Below are 24,717 nucleotides of genomic sequence, written 5' to 3'. Positions count from 1 at the left end.
ATTATTTTTGCATTGCCATTTCGTGTCAGACACCTCTGCATGACCCTTCTGGTCATTTCTGCTGATGTCTGATGAAACTCTAACTGTCACGACCACCCTGCCCTTCCTGCTCCTTGTGGTTGAGCCAATTTCGAAAAAGAGAACAAATAATTGGCCTCACCACCCTCGGACTCAACTCCTGCACACACCCACCCTGTTTTGCAAGACTTGGTCATACCACCATCCCAGAACTTGTTTCTTTCACATATCCTGCTGTTCAAGATCTGTTTGTTCTCTCACGTACATATCCTGTTTTGCAAGACCTGTCCGTAATCTTTTGTATCATCTGTTGCAGCACCGTCCAACCTGAACAAAGAATGGCGTAACTGCATTCTGACTCGGGTGCACCAGGTCCCCATCCGAACTGTATTTTTAAGGTGCAAAATGTGTATATACGGCCTGTAAGCTGCGGAGTGAAGCAGCAGCCTACCCTGTCTTGTCTCCAACAAGCTTGGGACTCTGTTCCATAGCCCAGGCTATTTGAATAAAACTTGGTTCCTCATGCAGACGAAGGCTCCTGTGTCTCCTTTTTTCTATATAAGGAGGCTATGGAAGACTTGGGCGGTTCCCGCCACCGAGACCCAGTAAGTGTGTATAAACGGTTCTTCAATCCCATGGAGGAGGCAACTTAGTTTTCCATGACAGGAAGGTATGTTCACTAATAAACTGTATACCATAACTTATAAAACACCAATTATTTACAATACCTAGTGCAGGAAAACCCACTTCTGCTCACCAATCAGTGACAAGACAGTTTCAGTTATAAAACCACGTGTATATGTCTAATACAGATTATAGGTATACCTGGGATGCCACATTGCATAGTTCTTTCTCAATGTTTGGGAAAATTGTGGCAAATGGTGCACTTTGAAGTATATTTAATCACCAACTAAAATTGGGTAGGATACAACATTAATTCCAAGGAAGGATTACATTTGATGGAGAAAGTTCTTTGTAAGTGATACACATCGTCATACCTCTCAGAGCCTGATAACATATGCTAGTTGTTACTCAATTGGTAACACCCTGTACCCTTATAACAAAAATAAAAAGTAAAGAAACATTGATCATCCTACATCACTCTCATTAGCAGTTCAAATGTCTACATAACTAGCCTCTGTGTCTCTCATCATTACCATAAAGCCACAAACTACCCCCATCAGCACATGCGCCTCAGTGTTAGCACAGTTACTGAGATAGGACAAGTGGTTATATGATGGAACAACTACCACTTGAACAACTACAGTCTATACAACTACTCCTTAACCACTACTTAGTCTAAACCACTACAGTTTTTTTTATAACTTTGTTTTATTGAGTTTCTCACAAAAATAAAACATAACAAAAAAAAAGCAAGCAGTCCAAAATACAGTATACAAATCAATGGAAATACCATTGCTGTAGATCCAGGCAGGGTCACAAATAATAAAACATTACTATGTCACTTAGGTAAAAGACATCCATTGCCAATAGCAAAATGATGAGCCCAAGGCATAAAACCAATCACTCAAGAAGTACACAGACTTATGCTATCACTCTTGGCCTACATATATGGTATTAGGTAGCAAAGAAGAAACAGAATCCTCGCATCTTATTTTCCTTGGCATCGCCCGAGCTAGCATTGCCTTCTTGTTACATTTATTAAGAAGTAGCCCCAAAGTCATGATTGCATCCTCAGCCTTTTCTGTACAGGCGAGAAGCATATGAACTTCCTCTGCTGCCCCTCCATTCACAGAGGTCCCTAAGCCAAGAGTCAATCTGTGGCAGCCCGCTACCCATCCAGTACAACGGCTGTTCTACTTTTCTCTAATAGTAATGCAAGCTGGGAAAGCTTGTAGGGGATCTTGCGACCCTTGGGTCTGGCCACCACTCCTAGGAGGCAAGCCAGCCGGGTGAGGGGGATTTCAATATATTTTTCCCTTACTATCGCTGTTGGTCATACCAAGTATGGAATTCGATGTTCGGAGTGACACCTCCTCTCATCAATAAACGCACCAGTGTATCCCCACCCAGCATTCTCACATACAGTGACTTCCCAGTTTTCATAGGTGTCACTACAGTTTTAACAACAACTATCTTTTACAACTACTATGCCTTTACCTCACTTACCTTTACCCCATTAATGTATCTATTTTACTGGTAAGTATGTGTGTGTGTATATGTATATATGTTTATATATATATATATGTATGTATGTATGTATGTATGTTTGTGTAACGGGTTAGTATGTACCTGTAAAACACTTGCATTTCGTGGTAAAGGCATGCATGCTAAAGACATATGCGTTGTAAAGTTAATATTGGTGAGTATTATTATATATATATATATATATATATATATATATATATATATATATATATATATATATATATATATATATATATATCTACACACACACATGCACCCCTTTACTCCCTATTAATGTTATAAAATCCCTATCCACCCAAAAACCCACACCCACCCTAAACCCTAAAAACACTCTTGCAATCCCAAAAACCCACACTAACCTTAAAATTTTCCTTGCCACCCAAAAACCCATTCCACCCTAAAATTACCCTTGTCACCCAAAAACCCGTACCCACTCTTAAACCCTAAAAATATACTTACCACCCAAAAACCGATACCCACAAAACCTATACACACCCAAAACCCTAAAATGACCTTTATACCCAAAACCCCACACCCCCCTAATCCCTAAAAAATCCCTTTCCACCCAAAAACCCATCCATACCCTAAACCCTAAAAATGCCTTTGAAATCTCAAAAACTCATACCCACCCTAAATCCTAAAATTTCCCTTGCAATCCCAAAAACCCATACCTACCCCACCCAAAAACCCATACCCACCTTAAATCCCCAAATTTCCTGTGCCACCCAGAAACTCATACTCATCCAAAACCATAAAATATACCCTTGCAACCATATAGATATATAAACATATATCCATTCAAACACTTCTCACCCACCGGTAGAAGACAAAGGACACAGCAGGAGTACAGCTGGGGTTCATAGGCTGCTTTTATTAGATGTTTTCAGGCAGACCGGTTTCAGCAAATGGCTTTCATCAGTGCCAGCAGTCTACGGAGCGTTTCCCACTGATAGTCTTTATGGTATAGCCCCACCTTTGTGGAATGAGGCTCACCTGCGCTGGCTTCACTTTTACGCTGCTCCAATCACAGGGACTACCGGTCCCATACTGCAGCGTGATAGCTCCCAGCGCTTGTGGAGAAACGTTTGTGAAATAAAAATTAACTCGCCAAATGTCTCCTTCTCTCTCCCATCCAGACAATTTCAAGCACCACATTGGAGGTGCAAGTCCAGTGACAGCGTCTCATCAAGTCGTCTTGATCCGCCGTTATTCACAGCAGCTTTGGTGCAATTGTGAGTCTCAATGGTGAGTCACAGCTTCTTCCGATGCCTCGGTAACTTCAAAAATTAACCCCTGCACAAGCAAATCCAGGGCACATCGATGGGCACCTGTTTTGCCCCCAGCTATGCCAATTTATTGGTAGGCTGGTGGGAGGAGCAGGTGCTCAGGAGTGATGCCCTGGAACACTGGACTACCTGCGTGAATGTTTGGCTCTGCTATATTGATGACGTTTTATTTGTATGGGAGGGGACAGAACAAGCACTAATCAAGTTTGTGGATGCACTTAATTTGAACTGTCTAAATCTGAGATTTACTATGCAACACAGTCAGAAGACCATTGACTTTCTTGACATAAAACTTAAAATTGTTGAGAATAAGATTGAGACAGAAATTTTTAGGAAAGAAACAGCTGGGAATTCTGTACTCCACTCCACAAGCTGTCACCCCCCAGTTTTAGATGGGCAGTTCCTTTTGGCGAGTTTCTACGCGCCAAGAGAAACTGCAGCACAAAAGAAACATTCATGAAACACAAAGAATCAATGCATAAAAGGTTCACTGTGAGAGGATACCACCCCAATATGCTCAAGAAAGGAGAAGAGAGGGTGGCCTCAATTGATCGAAAGGATGCATTATTCAAAACACCTAAAACCACCCACATAATATCAAAAGCTCCTATAAGATTAATAACAACATACAACACTCAATGCCCCGCGTTCAGCCAGATTGTAAGAAAGAGATGGGATATCCTTTTACAGGATAAAACCCTAAAGGATCGACTAGGTCCACATCCATCAATAACCTACAGAAAGGGTAAATCCATCAAAGACCTGATAGTCCATAGCCACCTGGGAAAGAAGAAAACATGGCTTGCGGTGAAGGGAGGATTTTTTAAGTGTGGAAAATGCAAGGCCTGTAGCCACAGCTCCAATGTGAGGGAGGTAGAACTGAACAGAGTTAAGAAGAGGTGGAAAATTAATTAGAACATCCAATGCACCACAGACCACGTAATCTATGTTGTGACATGCCCTTGTGGCAAATGGTACATTGGTTCAACCACCTTCCCCGTCAAAAAGAGAATCCTTGAGCACTGGCGTGCAATCACTAATAAGGACTTCGCTTACAGCATGTCTAAACATTTCCACCAATACCATGATGGCGATTGGACCAAGGCGAAGTTTTTTGCCCTTGACTCAATTCCAAAACACGTGAGAGGAGGAGACCGCTTAACAGCATTGCGCAGGGAAGGGCACCTGAGCTGATCACACCAACAGCCAGCCTTTAAATAGGATCGCGCTGCTTACAAGCGCTGTTGTTTCAGACTCTCTCCTGAGGCGGAAGCCGGGAGATTTTATGCTCACTTGCACGCTATTTTAAACTGTATTCACTGTCTTACCTGATCCTGAGGCTCTCGCTTCGCTACTCGCACCCTACCGCCCAGCAGATTGATTGCTGATGCGGAGAGGGTTGCCCTAGCAACGCCGCCCTTCGGCCACAGGCCACGCCCACCTGAGCTGATCACGCCCACAGCCAGCCTTTAAATAGGATCGCGCTGCTTACAAGCGCTGTTGTTTCAGACTCTCTCCTGAGGCGGAAGCCGGGAGATTTTATGCTCACTTGCACGCTATTTTAAACTGTATTCACTGTGTTACCTGATCCTGGGGCTCTCGCTTCGCTACTCGCACCCTACCGCCCAGCAGATTGATTGCTGATGCGGAGAGGGTTGCCCTTGCAACGCCGCCCTTCGGCCACAGGCCACGCCCACCTGAGCTGATCACGCCCACAGCCAGCCTTTAAATAGGATTGCGCTGCTTACAAGCGCTGTTGTTTCAGACTCTCTCCTGAGGCGGAAGCCGGGAGATTTTATGCTCACTTGCACGCTATTTTAAACTGTATTCACTGTGTTACCTGATCCTGAGGCTCTCGCTTCGCTACTCGCACCCTACCGCCCCGCAGATTGATTGCTGATGCGGAGAGGGTTGCACTAGCAACGCTGCCCTTTGGCCACAGGCCACGCCCACCTGAGCTGATCACGCCCACAGCCAGCCTTTAGATAGGATCGCGCTGCTTACAAGCGCTGTTGTTTCAGACTCTCTCCTGAGGCGGAAGCCGGGAGATTTTATGCTCACTTGCACGCTATTTTAAACTGTATTCACTGTGTTACCTGATCCTGAGGCTCTCGCTTCGCTACTCGCACCCTATCGCCCAGCAGATTGATTGCTGATGCGGAGAGGGTTGCCCTAGCAACGCCGCCCTTCGGCCACAGGCCACGCCCACCTGAGCTGATCACGCCCACAGCCAGCCTTTAAATAGGATCGCGCTGCTTACAAGCGCTGTTGTTTCAGACTCTCTCCTGAGCCGGAAGCCGGGAGATTTTATGCTCACTTGCACGCTATTTTAAACTGTATTCACTGTGTTACCTGATCCTGAGGCTCTCGCTTCGCTACTCGCACCCTACCGCCCAGCAGATTGATTGCTGATGCGGAGAGGGTTGCCCTAGCAACGCCGCCCTTCGGCCACAGGCCACGCCCACCTGAGCTGATCACGCCCACAGCCAGCCTTTAAATAGTATCGCGCTGCTTACAAGCGCTGTTGTTTCAGACTCTCTCCTGAGGCGGAAGCCTGGAGATTTTATGCTCACTTGCACGCTATTTTAAACTGTATTCACTGTGTTACCTGATCCTGAGGCTCTCGCTTTGCTACTCGCACCCTACCGCCCAGCAGATTGATTGCTGATGCGGAGAGGGTTGCCCTAGCAACGCCGCCCTTCGGCCACAGGCCACGCCCACCTGAGCTGATCACGCCCACAGCCAGCCTTTAAATAGGATCGCGCTGCTTACAAGCGCTGTTGTTTCAGACTCTCTCCTGAGGCGGAAGCCGGGAGATTTTATGCTCACTTGCACGCTATTTTAAACTGTATTCACTGTCTTACCTGATCCTGAGGCTCTCGCTTCGCTACTCGCACCCTACCGCCCAGCAGATTGATTGCTGATGCGGAGAGGGTTGCCCTAGCAACGCCGCCCTTCGGCCACAGGCCACGCCCACCTGAGCTGATCACGCCCACAGCCAGCCTTTAAATAGGATCACGCTGCTTACAAGCGCTGTTGTTTCAGACTCTCTCCTGAGGCGGAAGCCGGGAGATTTTATGCTCACTTGCACGCTATTTTAAACTGTATTCACTGTGTTACCTGATCCTGGGGCTCTCGCTTCGCTACTCGCACCGTACCGCCCAGCAGATTGATTGCTGATGCGGAGAGGGTTGCCCTTGCAACGCCGCCCTTCGGCCACAGGCCACGCCCACCTGAGCTGATCACGCCCACAGCCAGCCTTTAAATAGGATTGCGCTGCTTACAAGCGCTGTTGTTTCAGACTCTCTCCTGAGGCGGAAGCCGGGAGATTTTATGCTCACTTGCACGCTATTTTAAACTGTATTCACTGTGTTACCTGATCCTGAGGCTCTCGCTTCGCTACTCGCACCCTACCGCCCCGCAGATTGATTGCTGATGCGGAGAGGGTTGCACTAGCAACGCTGCCCTTTGGCCACAGGCCACGCCCACCTGAGCTGATCACGCCCACAGCCAGCCTTTAAATAGGATCGCGCTGCTTACAAGCGCTGTTGTTTCAGACTCTCTCCTGAGGCGGAAGCCGGGAGATTTTATGCTCACTTGCACGCTATTTTAAACTGTATTCACTGTGTTACCTGATCCTGAGGCTCTCGCTTCGCTACTCGCACCTCATCGCCCAGCAGATTGATTGCTGATGCGGAGAGGGTTGCCCTAGCAACGCCGCCCTTCGTCCACAGGCCACGCCCACCTGAGCTGATCACGCCCACATCCAGCCTTTAAATAGGATCGCGCTGCTTACAAGCGCTGTTGTTTCAGACTCTCTCCTGAGCCGGAAGCCGGGAGATTTTATGCTCACTTGCACGCTATTTTAAACTGTATTCACTGTGTTACCTGATCCTGAGGCTCTCGCTTCGCTACTCGCACCCTACCGCCCAGCAGATTGATTGCTGATGCGGAGAGGGTTGCACTAGCAACGCTGCCCTTTGGCCACAGGCCACGCCCACCTGAGCTGATCACGCCCACAGCCAGCCTTTAAATAGTATCGCGCTGCTTACAAGCGCTGTTGTTTCAGACTCTCTCCTGAGACGGAAGCCGGGAGATTTTATGCTCACTTGCACGCTATTTTAAACTGTATTCACTGTGTTACCTGATCCTGAGGCTCTCGCTTCGCTACTCGCACCCTACCGCCCAGCAGATTGATTGCTGATGCGGAGAGGGTTGCCCTAGCAACGCCGCCCTTCGGCCACAGGCCACGCCCACCTGAGCTGATCATGCCCACAGCCAGCCTTTAAATAGTATCGCGCTGCTTACAAGCGCTGTTGTTTCAGACTCTCTCCTGAGGCGGAAGCCGGGAGATTTTATGCTCACTTGCACGCTATTTTAAACTGTATTCACTGTGTTACCTGATCCTGAGGCTCTCGCTTCGCTACTCGCACCCTACCGCCCAGCAGATTGATTGCTGATGCGGAGAGGGTTGCCCTAGCAACGCCGCCCTTCGGCCACAGGCCACGCCCACCTGAGCTGATCACGCCCACAGCTACCCATACCACCACTATTTACATGTACAAGAACCGGAAGCGCAGCGTACGAGCGCAGCGGGCGCGACGATTGCGCGCCGAAGGCGCGCATAAGGCAAGCTCGTCTGCGCTCGTCCGCGCCGAGGCCGGGCCTAGGGCCACCCCCCCTGTACCACCTTGCTCCTGGCCCATCACCAACTCATCGCCACTATCCTACTCCTTCGCTGAACTCCTTAGCATGAAACCTAATGCTGAGAAAGCCCACTCCTTACCCCTCCTTAACTATAACAACCCTTGTATAGGACCGCTCAAATGTCCCACTTGCACTGAGACTCTGCCGGCACGTCCCACAATCCCCCCCCGTTCAGTGTCAGCAGCTCTCATAAATGTACGTTCCCTACCAAAACACAAATTTGAAATCGCTGATTTCAGTGACTCACATAAATTAGACATACTATTTATTACCGTGACATGGGGAGACAAATCCTCTGGCCCTGACTTCAGAGACCCTACGCCTAATAACTACTGTGTAAGTAAGTTAGACAGACCATTAAGAAAAGGCGGAGGAATAGCGATTATTCATAAAGACCACCTTAAACTAACTACAACAGAGACAACCTTCTCTGAGTGCGAGGCTCTCCTTTTCGCCATATTCCTCTCCAGTAAAACAACTTTAAAGGCATGTTAATCTACCGCCCCCCAGGATCCAGATCAAAATTTCTCTCACTCTTAGATAAAATCAATGAGACGTCAATTGGATCCCCACACTTTACCATCTTGGGTGATTTCAATTTTCATCTAGAATCTCTTGAAGACCCTGATACTGCAACAATACTCGGTGACCTAGAGGCAGTTGGCCTTCTACAAATTGTTAAACTACCCACCCATTCAGCAGGACATACTCTAGACGGTCTCTTCACTAATAACAGGGAGATCTCTATCACTAAGGTTATCCCTTTAATTTGGACAGATCATTCTGCAATATGCTTCTCAGTTCCCATTAATTCCGGCCCCCCCCCAGACAAATTCTCGGTCTACGAATTTCAGAGACTGGAAGAACATTAATCTCGACCAGCTCACTCAGATGATACATGACAGCCCTTTGCCAAACGAACAGGACCCCACAGCAGCTTCGGCTACTTACCTGGAGAATCTGAATGAAGCATGTAACAAGCTAGCACCCACAATAACCTCGCACCGGAACAGAAAACTCCCATCAGCCCCTTGGTTCTCTGAATCGCTCAGATTACAGCGTCAATACTGCAGAAACTTAGAAAGGCAGTGGCGTCGCCACTTCAATAATTCTGATAAGATCACCTATAAAAACGCCTTTTCTAATTACAAAAAACTCATAGCAGCTGAAAAAATCCACCTATTACATCCAAACATATCAATCAGGCCAAAAACTCATCAGGGAAACTATTCCAAGTGGAAACATATCTGTCTAATCCTCTGCCACCCCATTCAGAAGGATCTCAGGCCCTCTCAGACGCACTGGCCAAATTTTTTGAAGATAAGGTCAGAGCCATTTTTACTACTTTCTCGCCTGACCCTTCTTTAACCTCTATCGGGCAATCCACCGCCGATAATGCCCCAAAATTTGCAGCCTTTGAAAACACCACGGAAGAAATCATCCAACCCTTTATCGCCCGAACCAGATCTGGCTCACCTTTTGATCCGTGCCCTCCAGGCGTTCTCAATCTCATGTCAGAAGCTATCGCCCCGTCACTAACTACCATTTGCAACGCAATGTTCACATCCGGCACCTACCCTTCGGTGTGGAAGGAAGCCATTATCAAACCTTTACTCAAAAAGCCCAGTCTAGACCCTTCAGGCCCATTGCATGCCTCCCATTTCCGGCCAAGATTTTTGAAAAAATCATGAACCACCAGTTGTCAACCTATATTCACAACAACAACCTACTGGATGACACCCAGTTCGGGTTCCGTCAGGGACATGGCACGGAGACTGCGCTCCTAAAAGCTGCGGACGAGATACGGTCCACAATGGACAATGGAGGAGCCGCAATCCTGATACTTTTAGATCTGTCCGCAGCCTTCGACACGGTCGATCATGCCACCCTGATCGACCCTGTCGCAGCCATAGGAATAAAAGACAAAGCCAAGGAGCTTCTCGCCTCATTTCTGTCCAACTGCCCACAAACGGTGAAGCTAGGCCAATACACTTCCCAGACCTTCTCCCTGCCTTGCAGTGTACCACAGGGATCCTCGCTAAGCCCGACACTGTTCAATATATACGTGTCCGACTTAGCGAGGGTCATCAAATCCCACGGAATCTCCCTCACTACATGCGCAGACGACACACAACTGGTGTTGTCCGTATATGACGATGGCACAGCTGTAGCTGCGAATTTCCAAACTGGAATGAAGGCAATAAGCTCCTGGATGTCATCAAATTGTCTTAAGCTAAATTCTGATAAAACAGAAGTGATGACATTCGGTAGACTGCAACCAACCTGGTCTCCACTATGGTGGCCCCATCAGATGGGACAACCTTCAGAACCAGTGTCTAAGGTACGAAACCTAGGGGTTATCTTTGATAACAAAATGTCCTTCCAGCAGCATGCCAACTCGGTGGTTTCATCCTCCTTCCACATCTTAAAAAGGATCAAAAAACTAATCCCTTACCTACCATCTTCTGCAGGCAAAACTTTAGTCAGCACATTAGTTTTCTCCAAAACTGACTTTTGTAATGCCTTGCTTCTAAACGCACAACAAAAGGTCCTTAACAAATTACAGACTGTACAAAATGCAGCAGCCAGGACCCTGCTATCCATTCCCAAATTTGCATCTGTCCCCCCCTACATCCGACAGCTACACTGGCTGCCGATGAGGAGCCGTATCAAATTTAAAGCTTTGTGCATAGCTTACAAAGCTATCCACAACCACGGCCCCCTATTCCTAAGGCAAGCTTTCCGCCCGCTCGAACACCCAAGGACATTACGTTCATCCTCGGCTCACCTGATAAGAGTCCCCCGCACAAGAAGGGCCAACTGGGGAGACAAACGTTTCACTGTTGCCACAGCCAAATTGTGGAACACACTCCCTCTCCAGATCAAATGTGCACCAACCCTGCTCAACTTCAGAAAAAACTGAAAACCTGGTTGTTCCCAGCCTAATTCCCCCCTATCCGCCAGAGAGTTCTGCAACAATAGCGCAGAGACACCCTCGGGTATTTGCGCGCTCTAAAAATCGATAAAATAAATAAATAAATAAATAAAATCCAGGTTCATTCTAAAGGCAGGCTGTATCGTACCTTTTGGGATGAACATTGATGAGGTGATATATGTACACTTATGAACAATCTGACCGAGACCTTCTAAATCCCCTTCTTGATACTCAGATTCCATGACAAATCTGATTTTTAATTGTTTATTATTATTTGTGTTGAATCTTTGGTGTTTTGTTGATGTACTACAAATCTTGGTAAATCAAGGTAAATTAGGAAATTACATTAAGTAATAATGTTAACATAGAATAAGGGCATGATTAAGTTGTTAATCAGAGTTATCTATTTGTATCTATGAATCTAATCACAACTCTCTCTCTTTCATCTCTCTAGAAATCATGCTGTCACTAAAGGAATAAAAACCACAGATAGAATATAAAGTTACGAGCACTACCATTCCATGAAAACTTACAAATTACGACTAAGAGCACGGGGTAGTATCTTGAAATAATTAGAGATGGGAGTAGACAATGAACTTACATGAACTCTTTTGAATGTTCTTTTATTATATTCTTTCAGATGACCCAGAGTACATGATTATTTTTACAATAGTGGGAATAGATATATGGATGTGGGGTGTGAACCTAGAGTATGAATAGACCAGGGACAATAATAAAACATAGGTGGATTTAACCTATAAATTTTGGGGTACTATACCCAAACTTACCCTGTTATCTTCTTCTCTCTTCTTTTACTCTCTCTCTCCCCTTCCATGTCTCTATCTCACTCTTTTCTGCCCTGATTCTTGCTTTTTCATTTCCTCTCTTATATCTTTCCTCTACCTTGTTAAAATGGGTACAATACCATTATGCGAGCTTGCGCTGTAAATGTTCTGATATCACGATACCAACTATTGTATTACACCAAACACTTGGAAGACGTGCACCTGTTATTTAGTTTATCTTAGAATTCATTAACTGCACTGTTAAAAGCTCTGTGTGATATTGCAAACAGAGAGTCTTGCTTCCTTTGTTATTATTCCTTTTGCTATAACAGCTGACTATAAAAAAATGTGGTGGTCATGTGACCAAGAGCCCGTGAGCTTGAAACGCATCTTTTTGTGCCCGATTAAAATATCTAAACGTACCTGGCTGGTGTGGCTTGTCGTCCTTTCGAGTAAGTGAGGAGGAATCTGTGTATATATATATATATACACACATATATGTATACATATACATAAGTATATATATATATACACATATATATTACACAAAATACTTACCTTTAATACTTTTTAAAGTATTTATTTTAAACCGTTTCCTAAACTTACTTTGCTAAAAAACAATCCACTCTACAAAACCATATAAAATACAAAATACAGCCACCGTTTTTTCAATAGTAATACATATTTCATATACAATCCAAGAGTGCCATCTACGGGCCAGAAGTAGTTGTTAATTCATTAGTGGTTAAAAGACTTGTGATTCAGGTTCAGTCGTTGTTAAGGAGTCGTGGTTCAGGCACTTCGTTGTGAATGAGTCGTTGTAAAGGTCGTTTCCCAGGACAAGTAATTGAACCAATACATTTTTTGTGTCATAATGCGGTAAAGTAACTTTTTAAAAATGTACTTTCCCTTCTGCTAACATGCGGGTCCTAGTGTGCTGGAATTGGGAACACTTATCGTTCAGCAAGAGATGCAAGATACATTTGTCACAAGGTAGTGTATTTCTGGAAGCCTGGCAGGGGCATTGCATAGTCAAAGAATGTCCTGAGTTAGCCTTCAGAAGCTGCTATAGCAACATACCAGCCTGGCCTTCGACAGAGCTTCTGAAGAATGGAGGAATCATTTGCCACATACCCGGAACTGGAGTTCTACTTGGGTAGCAGTGGCAGTGTGACCATGTGACTGGGGGCTGAACTTTGACCCTCCAATTGGGGAGAGCACAGGAGATCTTAAAGGTGTGGGCGGAGACACAACCGGACTCACAGCGGCATCTGACGAAGGCTACAATGCCGAAATGCATCATACCCATGCTGTCATTAATAAAAGTTTTCTCTGCTGTCCCCTGATGTGGCCTCTCACCTTCTGTATCCGGAGTGGTGTTAATTGGATATTTCACACGCCTGCCAGTGGCGTGACAGAGGCCCGGCTCCTTCAAAGTGGCAGGAGACTCTGGCATCAGCTATTCCAGCTTTTTCTGTTGTCCAAGGAATTGGATTTTCTCCTGCCCACCCAAGTTGCCGACAACGCCAGGGATGCTGCTAGCAGCAGCTCGTGACCTCACGAGGAGCCGTTTGCACACTGTCAAGTCGACTCACAGCCCAGCTGAATCGCTGATGCAGGTTGGGAGCGTTAAAGGGGACCCAGGGAGGCTGAAATTCATCACTGCTGTCTGGCTTGTCTTTCTCCACACAACGCGCCTTTCCCCACTAATTTTGCTCACTGCACCCACAGCCCGAAAAACACTGAATTTTGGGAACTGGAGTTCTACTTGGGTAGCAGTGGCAGTGCGACCATGTGACTGGGGGCTGAACTTTGACCCTCCAATTGGGGAGAGCACAGGAGATCTTAAAGGCGTGGGCGGAGACACAACCGGACTCACAGCGGCATCTGACGAAGGCTACAATGCCGAAATGCATCATGCCCATGCTGTCATTATTAAAAGCTTTCTCTGCTGTCCCCTGATGTGGCCTCTCACCTTCTGTATCCGAAGTGGTGTTAATTGGATATTTCACACGCCTGCCAGTGGCGTGACAGAGGCCCGGCTCCTTCAAAGTGGCAGGAGACTCTGGCATCAGCTGTTCCAGCTTTTTCTGTTCTCCAAGGAATCGGATTTTCTCCTGCCCACCCAAGTTGCCGACGACGCCAGGGATGCTGCTAGCAGCAGCTCGTGACCTCACGAGGAGCCGTTTGCACACTGTCAAGTCGACTCACAGCCCGGCTGAATCGCTAACGCAGGTTGAAAGCGTTAAAGGGGACCCAGGGAGGCTGAAATTCATCACTGCTGTCTGGCTTGTCTTTCTCCACACAACGCGCCTTTCCCCACTAATTTTGCTCACTGCACCCACAGCCCGAAAAACACTGCATTTTGGGAACTGGAGTTCTACTTGGGTAGCAGTGGCAGTGCGACCATGTGACTGGGGGCTGAACTTTGACCCTCCAATTGGGGAGAGCACAGGAGATCTTAAAGGCGTGGGCGGAGACACAACCGGACTCACAGCGGCATCTGACGAAGGCTACAATGCCGAAATGCATCATGCCCATGCTGTCATTAATAAAAGCTTTTTCTGCTGTCCCCTGATGTGGCCTCTCACCTTCTGTATCCGGAGTGGTGTTAATTGGATATTTCACACGCCTGCCAGTGGCATGACAGAGGCCCGGCTCCTTCAAAGTGGCAGGAGACTCTGGCATCAGCTGTTCCAGCTTTTTCTGTTCTCCAAGGAATTGGATTTTCTCCTGCCCACCCAAGTTGCCAATGACGCCAGGGATGCTGCTAGCAGCAGCTCGTGACCTCACGAGGAGCCGTTTGCACACTGTCAAGTCGACTCACAGCCCGGCTGAATCGCTGACGCAGGTTGGGAGCGTTAAAGGGGACCCAGGGAACCTGAAATTCATCATTGCTGTCTGGCTTGTATTTCTCCACACAACGCGCCTTTCCCCACTAATTTTGCTCACTGCACCCACAGCCCGAAAAACACTGCATTTTGGGAACTGGAGTTCTACTTGGGTAGCAGTGGCAGTGTGACCATGTGACTGGGGGCTGAACTTTGACCCTCCAATTGGGGAGAGCACAGGAGATCTTAAAGGCGTGGGCGGAGACACAACCGGACTCACAGCGGCATCTGACGAAGGCTACATTGCCGAAATGCATCATGCCCATGCTGTCATTAATAAAAGCTTTCTCTGCTGTCCCCTGAGGTGGCCTCTCACCTTCTGTATCCGGAGTGGTGTTAATTGGATATTTCACACGCCTGCCAGTGGCGTGACAGAGGCCTGGCTCCTTCAAAGTGGCAGGAGACTCTGGCATCAGCTGTTCCAGCTTTTTCTGTTCTCCAAGGAATTGGATTTTCTCCTGCCCACCCAAGTTGCCGACGACGCCAGGGATGCTGCTAGCAGCAGCTTGTGACCTCACGAGGAGCCGTTTGCACACTGTCAAGTCGACTCACAGCCCGGCTGAATCGCTGACGCAGGTTGGGAGCGTTAAAGGGGACCCAGGGAGGCTGAAATTCATCACTGCTGTCTGGCTTGTCTTTCTCCACACAACGCGCCTTTCCCCACTAATTTTGCTCACTGCACCCACAGCCCGAAAAACACTGCATTTTGGGAACTGGAGTTCTACTTGGGTAGCAGTGGCAGTGCGACCATGTGACTGGGGGCTGAACTTTGACCCTCCAATTGGGGAGAGCACAGGAGATCATAAAGGCGTGGGCGGAGACACAACCGGACTCACAGCGGCATCTGACGAAGGCTACAATGCCGAAATGCATCATGCCCATGCTGTCATTAATAAAAGCTTTCTCTGCTGTCCCCTGATGTGGCCTCTCACCTTCTGAATCCGGAGTGGTGTTAATTGGATATATGTATACATATACATATGTATATATATATACACATATATATTACACAAAATACTTACCTTTAATACTTTTTAAAGTATTTATTTTAAACCGTTTCCTAAACTTACTTTGCTAAAAAACAATCCACTCTACAAAACCATATAAAATACAAAATACAGCCACCGTTTTTTCAATAGTAATACATATTTCATATACAATCCAAGAGTGCCATCTACGGGTCAGAAGTAGTTGTTAATTCATTAGTGGTTAAAAGACTCGTGATTCAGGTTCAGTCATTGTTAAGGAGTCGTGGTTCAGGCACTTCGTTGTGAATGAGTCGTTGTAAAGGTCGTTTCCCAGGACAAGTAATTGAACCGATACATTTTTTGTGTCATAATGCGGTCAAGTAACTTTTTAAAAATGTACTTTCCCTTCTGCTAGCATGTGGGTCCTAGTGTGCTGGAATTGGGAACACTTATTTTTTAGCAAGGAATGCAAGATACATTTGTCACAAGGTAGTGCATTTCTGGAAGCCTGGCAGGGGCATTGCATAGTCAAAGAATGTCCTGAGTTAGCCTTTAGAAGCTGTTATAGCAACATACCAGCCTGGCCTTCGACAGAGCTTCTGAAGAATGGAGGAATCATTTGCCACATACTCAGATCCACTCTGCAATGCTGATGGAACTAGATAAAGCCAGGCCCATGCCAAAATTGTTTCCATAATGTTTAGAGGGTCGGTTCAGAATCAGTCACTAAACAGAAGCAGACCAGTGACTCTGTAATGATAATGAAGCCTGATAAACAATGCCACAGTGGAAATGTGTGAGTCATTTGTCAGTCTCTCTTACCTCTGACAGGACAGTAGAGATCAAAGAGTCACTCACATGCCAGCTACCAGAACAGTTTAATGATTTTTATGTAACACTACCATGCAGTACATGCTAAAACCTAAGTAGAAACTTAAGTATGCACACAGTTTGATTAATTAAAATTCTCCGGGTATGACTTGCATAAAAGTGCACTTTACCCCTTGCTAAAAGCAAACCCGAAGCATGGGTCCCTCTATCAGTTGCCTACCTGCTCACCTGGTCCCTCTGGACATTCTGCTGCAAAACGGGCTCGGTGGGACTTGCAGCCTGATTCATGATCGGGCCGTTTTGCGAGGCTCAAATAGCGAATCATAAGGAATCGCTATTTGAGACTCGCAAAACGGTAATCATGTAGGAATCGCAATATTAATTGCGATTCCCACTGATTCCTTATTTGCGATTAGCTAATTGCTAATCGCAAATAAGGAATAACTCCCCATGCATTCCTATGGGCCAAAAGGCCCATAGGAATGCATGGGGAGTATTCCTTATTTGCGATTAGCAATTTGCTACTCGCAAATAAGATAGCGATTTAAAGGGTGCCAGGGGTGTCCAAAGGACACCCTGTAGCACCCCTTAAATGCAAATTGAAACAGGTGTTGCGCACACACATGTCCAAAGGACATGTGCGTGTGCAACATGCAACTTAGAAAAATGCTTTTAAAAGCATTTTTCTAAGTTTTTGCTATTTACCGAGGGGTCTGACCTCTCGGTAAATAGCGGCCCAAAATTGCATTTTCGCAATTTTCAAATGCTTCATGATTTGCATTTAAGGAATCTCAAATAGAGATTCCTTAAATGTAATTCCTCGCAATTTAGCGATTTAGCAATTACCGATTTTTGCATTTGGGATGCTGAATCCCAAATGCAAAAATCGCACTCGCAAAGGGCCGGATTCTCAGAATCCGGCCCTTTGCGAGCCGATTTAGCCTTCATGAATAAGGCTGTTGGTCCCCCAGCTACCACGCACTAGAGGGGTGGGGCCAAATGCGCTAAAAGATCACCAGCAGACCTGCAGCATGGGTCCCTCCATCAGTTATTTTCCTGCTCATCTGGTGGGTGCCTCCGGGCGACCATCAGATGCATCTAACCTCTTTAGAAGGGAGTGGTCAAGTGTGGACACTGAGGACTTCAGTGGGACCATTGGAAACAGGCGTATAACCCCCCCGCCCCCCCCTCCCCAGAGGTAATTCAGGTGACTGACCCTACCAAAGCTTCAGCTTAATTTTGCGCTCACAGCCTGAAAGTAACATTTGTCTTATTATATAAAAGCGCAACTGTGGGGAAGTAGAAAAATACAGAAAATGATACTGGCCCCAACGGGAAGCAAGCGTAAAAATCCAATAAAGAGAACAGCACACTAGAAATTATAAATGTTTTGATAGAAGAGGTAGTAGGCATATTAGGTGACGATTCGGAGCGGAATGAGAAGGTAGGATCTAAACCTAAGATAACGCACTACTTTAAGTGAAACAAAAAAAAAGTGTCCCTGCTGCATGCCATTCCGCTGCACAAATTAATGTGGCAGCACAATCGAAGTTCACCTGCCCTCCATCTATTGCAGTAACAGCTCAATCTACTCTGACCTTTCCAAGCCAATAACCAAAAGATATGAACAATTAAGGCTAACAGCTCCTGCACAAATCATTATGCATCCTTAATGCTAGGGAAACCTAGCTGCCAAAGCCAAAAATCCACTAACTGATAGGGTCATAGATATAGAATGTGCCTTAGTGCAGATTAGATCCCTAAAGAAATATTTTAAAGTCCTGACAGGGGCTGTTCAATCTCTCGTCTCCATGATCAAGAGCTATCATAAGTCAACTATAGAGTTATTAAGAAAACAAGATCTACCATCAGGGGGAAAGAGTAGGTAACCCCAATTTCACAGACAGAAACGGTGGTTGAGGGAAGAAAAAAATCATTGGTCAGCTTTTTTTGGCTAACAACCCTCAGCCTTTCTATCCCCCTATGGTCAAGGTGCCTATACACCAACAAATAGAGCTATGGGGATGGGTATTGACCAACAGCATACAATTGAGGACAGTAACAATGTCCACCCCTTGTACATCCCCCATTTTGAAATTATCAGGCCCCGCTATGGTCAGCATAATTTTCCAATTGAGGGTATGCCATCGAACAACACACTATTTTCCTCAAATGACTGCCCTTGTACGTCATCACACAATCTGCAATGTGGAAATATGTATATGACAAGGGTTCCTAGATTAGCACCTGACCAGAGAGAACCCCCAGAATCCTTAAGTAACAAGATTACTCATTGGATTCATCATAAACGTAATTGTCTTTCGTTCATACGGTCAGATGTGTTTATTGCCCAGCATCTAACAACTGGTCTTCTCATGATGCCATTAAACTGACTCTAAGAAATCAGGTCATATAGTGATGGACTTTTAGCACTAGAATCTTGTTCTTTCCCTCTTCAAGGCTCTACAATTCAGTTTAAACCATTCCTAGATTGTGTAATTGACGGCAAAGGTTGTTCTCAAACACTAACACAGAGGCAAATGTCTTCATGTGAAATGCTACGGAATCTTGAGAACACAGATGCTAGTAGGAATATGAACCAGATGAATCTAACTAGTTAATTTCAGGATTTGTCCAAAAGGGGCCCTTGCATGGATGACGATTTCAATGGTCTTGGGCAACAATGTCCTCCTGACCAAAATAGCAGTGCCACTAAAAAGGGTAACATTTTCAGACTGATGAAAAAGATTGAATGACTGTGCACTCATTCTGACAATTCCAGAAGATCAGGAAAGAGCAGTCTATGACTTATTAGTCAATCTGTAAAGATGGCTCTAGGTGGCTCTTACCTACAACTGGAGGCCCATTTGTCTATCTCCCAAAACAAGGACAGATTGTCATGGAAAATCCTTTCATGCAATTTAGCTGGTTTAAAGGTGCAACTTGTGGACCCTGATTGGGGGGCTTACATAGATGACCATGATATTTGTGTTTTCCAGGAAACTAGGCTCCATAAATCCAGCTTTGGATGTGGCTATTCAAGCTCCTCATGCCCGCTCTGATCCAGGGGAAAGGTCACCCTGTAGGGGGCTTATTTATTTGGGTAAAAAACTAATTTGGCTGTCAAACCACCCTACTCTCTGGAACTACACCTGAATTACATGGACGGAAACTATGAAAAGACAACACCTGTCTATATATTTTTAATGTTTATAATAGATCACAGGGCAAGCACAAGGAATCTTTGGTTTTTACCCTTTTGCAAATCAGCTTAGTTCCTTGTCTTGTAAAGCCTACTCAATAGTGGCTGGCGATTTTAATGTTAGAATGGAACCCTTGGATAGCTGCATTTCATCCATATCTGACTAGGAGTGGGCATCTCCCAAGTACAAAAATGCTCAATCCTGGCTTTTGCAATTACTGGGTAATTCCCCCAGCGTCATGAGCAAGCGCCCCCATGCTCATGACGAGCCCAGCTCGTCATGAGGCACAGTACCCGTGTGCTCATGACAAGCTAAGCTCGTCACGGCCACACCCGTTTGTGTGGAACGCTCAGCACAGCAGGGTAATTATCCCGAGTGTGAGAGTTCCACAGCTCATGACGAGCTCAGCTTGTCATGAGCACATGAGCACCATGCCTCATGACAAGCTCAGCTCGTCATGAGCATGGAAGGAGTTAAGATTCGGCTAAGAGCTTGTAATGTGATGTTACCATCAGACCAAAACGGTGCTATGAAGAAAAGCAAAAACTCTACTCTTAGGCTGCATACAAGTAGGAGACCAAGATAAGGTCCTAAGGGCTCAGAAAAACTATAATAATAAGCATTAACGAGCACAAAACACCTAGGAGGTTATGGTCTGGGTAGAACTAGTACATGGAGCACAACAGGGGGACTGAAAAGCATTTTGGGTCAGATTGGCGCATGATAGCAGTTCTTTTGCATTTCATATTGAACCCTGCAAGTGGGCCAAGCATTTTACCCATTTATATTCTATAGAGGATAGTAGTTCCCAAGCAGATAGGACTGGGTTAAGCCATTTAAGCACCATCCTGGGGTATGTAGATTCTCTTGAGATAACTCATACCGATTCTGCATTTAAGTCACTTCCAACTAACAAAGCCCCGGGCCTGATTGTATCCCCTCTGATCTTTACGCTTCAGCGGCAGATATTTGGGCGAAATACCTAAACCTCTTAATTGAGGACAATTTTATGAGGTGGCAGAATACCAGAGTCCTGGCGCAGTGCAGAGATAGTTCAAATTTATAAAAAATCCGTATGCCGACAGGATGAACCCGCAAACTATAAACCCATCAGTTTAATTGATGGGCTTCAAAAAATGTTCTGTTCTAGGTCCTGGGTAAACTATTGGATTGTGCACTGGCAAATAATATATTTACTAATTTACAAGTGTGTTTTCGTCCAAAAGTAAGTTGTCTTGATAAAATCTTTAGGTTCAATTTGATTCAGTGAAAGAGCATCCTATCAGGTAAAGGCCACTTATATGTTATGTTATGTTATGTTAACCGGGTTTTATAAAGCGCACAGCTACTCTAATTGATGTCCCGGCGCTGGGTGAGTGTGGCTAACATGATATGGAAGAGATAATATCCTGGAAGCAAAGTGCTAAATTATTGCTGAAACAACCATGTTTTAGAGCCTTTCTGAAGGGAAGCAGATCCTGCAGTCCTCTCAGAGTGAGCAGTAGATTATTCCATATTTTAGCCACTTGCAGCCGGAAGGAACTTCCTCCCATATGGGAGTGCTTCACCACCGGGGTGCAGACTAACGCCAAGGAGGCGGAACGAAGTGAGCGTTGTGGATGGTAGAATTGAACTCTCTTCCTCAGGTAGGGGGCTCCAGAACCATGCAAGTCCTTGAAAGCCAACACAAGGGTCTAAAACTGGATCCTCTTGCGGATAGGGAGCCAGTGGAGAGGGGTCAAATGAGCAGACACCCGAATCCTGGGCTAAAAGACAGGATAGCCCTTGCTGCAGCATTTTGAACCACCTGAAGGCGGATGAACAAATACTCTGGAAGGCCGAGGTATAGAATGTTCACTTAGGCGAGCCTAGAACCAATCAAGGCCTGGACCACCGTTTTCATGTAGGGGATCTGAAGTAGTGGCAGAAATTGTTTAAGCATTTTCAAAAAGCCGAAGCACTGACCGGCCACTGTCTGAACCTGTAGCTTCATATTCAAGGAATTGTCCAGCTTTACACCAAGGTTTTTAACTGACATCACCGAGTTAGCCGGAGGGTGCATGTCCTGAGGCCACCAGTTCTGCCACAGGTTATTAGATGGACAGCTGAAGAAAATGATTTTTGACTTGTCAGAATTACATTTAAGTTAAGTTAGCTGGAGCCAGGAAAACACTGCGGATAGGCAGGCCTTAATCACTTCCCCCTTAAACTCTGCATCCTTGTCGCAGGTAAAGAGTAATTGGGTGTTGTCAGCATACAACACTATTTTAGCTCCTTGCGACTCAGCTAGACTTGCCAGTGAGGACATTTACAGATTGAATAATGTTGGGCTGATTACAGAGCCCTGAGGTACACCCATCTCCAGAGGGGGGATTAGAGCCGAAAAAGGGGGTGCCCAGACAGTTTATTGGCGACCTGACAGAAAAGAGGCAAACCATTTGAGGACCGCCCCTCCAAAAGCAGACTCCTGGAGTCTCATTAGGAGTCGGCTATGGGGGACAGTATCAAAGGCTGCTGAAAGGTCTAACAGTATCAGCATGGCCTTGCCACTCCTGTCCAGAATGTCCTTGATGGACTCCGAAATTTCCAGGAGAGCCGTCTCGGTACTAAAGTTTGGATGAAACCCAGATTGATTTTGGTGCAAAATGTTGTTTGCCTCAAGAAATGTGGAGTGAACATATTTTTCCAATACTTTGGAAAAGGAAAGTAGGAGGGAAATGAGCCTATAGTTAGCGGATGACTCTGGGTCCTGATTAGGCTTTTTCAAAAAGGGAAGTATGTATGCTTCCTTCCACTTGCCGGGGACAGACCCCTGCTGCAGGTAGGAATTCAAAATCTGGTTAATATAGGGGTTGATAGGCATAGCTATTGCTGCCAAGATAGAAGCCAAACAAGGGACATTGTTGTTGACCTAAAGTCCACATTTGACACTGTCCCGAGACACAACATTATGGGAAGTATTATCAAACATGGGAGTTCGAACTAACATCCTAGATTTTTTTTAAATCCCCATAATCAATACAGCACGGGTGAGGTATGGGAGGTATGGAGTTGTACAGGTAAGTAAACATATAAATAAATTAAACAAGTTTAGTTGCGTGCACTGCATCACCAAATGCGATGCAGTGCGCGCAACGAAATTAGTTTTATTTATTTATATGTTTACTTACCTGTAAAACTCCGTAATCTATACATTACTACCCCCCCACCCTACCCTTCCCCCTCCCCACGTCAACGCCCTGCTGGTCATCCCACTACAGGCCGCGGCTGACGGATTCATGGGAGTTGATTGTTATTAGTCTAGCAAAATATTTGCATGCAGTATGGATAATCCATATTAAGCGGCTAGAAACTTAAAAGATTACTTAGGCATCGAAGGTGATTATTGCATTTGGTATAGGATCCATATTGTGCAATACATGCTGTTTTTGCTTTATATTTTTAAAGCAGTTATTAGATAATATTGTATGGAATGTTAATCTGTTGAGTCCAACAAATGAACTTCTGTGTATAATTATATTGGGCTGTAATTGATTATTTTAAATATTTAAAGTGTTTTATGAGAATGCATATGGACATTTCTAATTGTCTATGAAATGTTATTTTATACTTTTCTATATGTTTTACGGATTTTTAATCCGAAATAAAGAATTGTATGAATTGATATCTCTTTCCATTACAAAGCCAACACATCCTGGGCCTGAGCTCTCTGGTCAGCACAGCACTAGGCAGAGGACCCTAAAGGAGTTTGACAGCTCAAGAGAAGTTCAAGAAAAATTACAGTAGATTTGTTCCTCTGTTTGAGGTTATTCATAAAAAAATTCCTCACATTTAGCATCACTTTCTAGATCAGAGGTCAACTCTCGGAGGGTGCCACCAAACAAGAGTAATTCACTCTTGCCGATCTTCGTAAATGTAGACACCCCGGTGGCAGTTCAAATTCAGAGTGAACATCAGTGTGACTTTCACTCCAACAAACTGCACTGCTGAAATGAGTGAACTTTCATGCGATACAGAATTGTGCAGGCCTAACAATAATGACTATTTAATTAGGTGCCAACATTTGCCTTCACTGGCTTACCATCATCTCAAGCACTTTTGAAAGCGTTGATATGGTTACTCTTTTATTTTTAATTACTTTTATTTTTTCAGTCAGCGGCTAATAAGTCTTCACTGGAGAATGCACGAAATTCATCACTATAGATGTGTTTTTTTCACATCAGAAAAATATTTATTAAAAGGGGAAAGCAAAGTTCTAACAATTTTTAAAAGGAATATAAACACAGAAATGATATGACATCAGTAAAAGACAAAGGCGCTAATTTAGGGTAAGACAAGGTACTCTGCCGCAAACGTGGAAGAGTACCCTGTCCTCCAAACTGATTGCCTGCCTGCTCTGTTTGGAGCCATGCAGACCCTCACATTTTCCCCAGTGCTTCTCGTTTACAGTCAACAGTCGAATTTGCATTTTTCTGTTCGGTAATCCCAGGGAAAGCCAAGTGATTCCAACAGAAAAACTACCGTCTCACCCTGGGAGAAAAACCCCTAGGGCCTCATTTATGAGGCAGTGCGTCACTTTTACGCCGCTGGTGCGTCACTTTTTGTGATGCACCTGTGGCGTAAAAAATGCGCCTTGTTGCGCCATATGTACAAAGTGACGCATCTAGGTAGATGCGCCACTTTGTAAACCCTTGCGCCACATTATACCTGTGCCAGGTATAATGTATGCAATGGGGGCGTATTGACGCAAGGAAGGGTCGTAGAAGTGACGCAGTGAAATCTATGAGATTTCACTGCAGGCGTAAGACTGACGCAGGCCCTTTCACATGGGGCTTTCCCCATGTGAAAGGACGCATTGCTGGAGTTGCGTCACTTTTGTGACACACTCCAGCAATGCGACACTTTTGCGCTTACAGATACGTCA

Source organism: Lissotriton vulgaris, chromosome 4_1 (genome assembly GCF_964263255.1).
Source record: "Lissotriton vulgaris chromosome 4_1, aLisVul1.2, whole genome shotgun sequence".
NCBI classification, from domain to species: Eukaryota; Metazoa; Chordata; class Amphibia; order Caudata; family Salamandridae; genus Lissotriton; species Lissotriton vulgaris.
Note: the sequence above shows the minus strand (reverse complement) of the source record.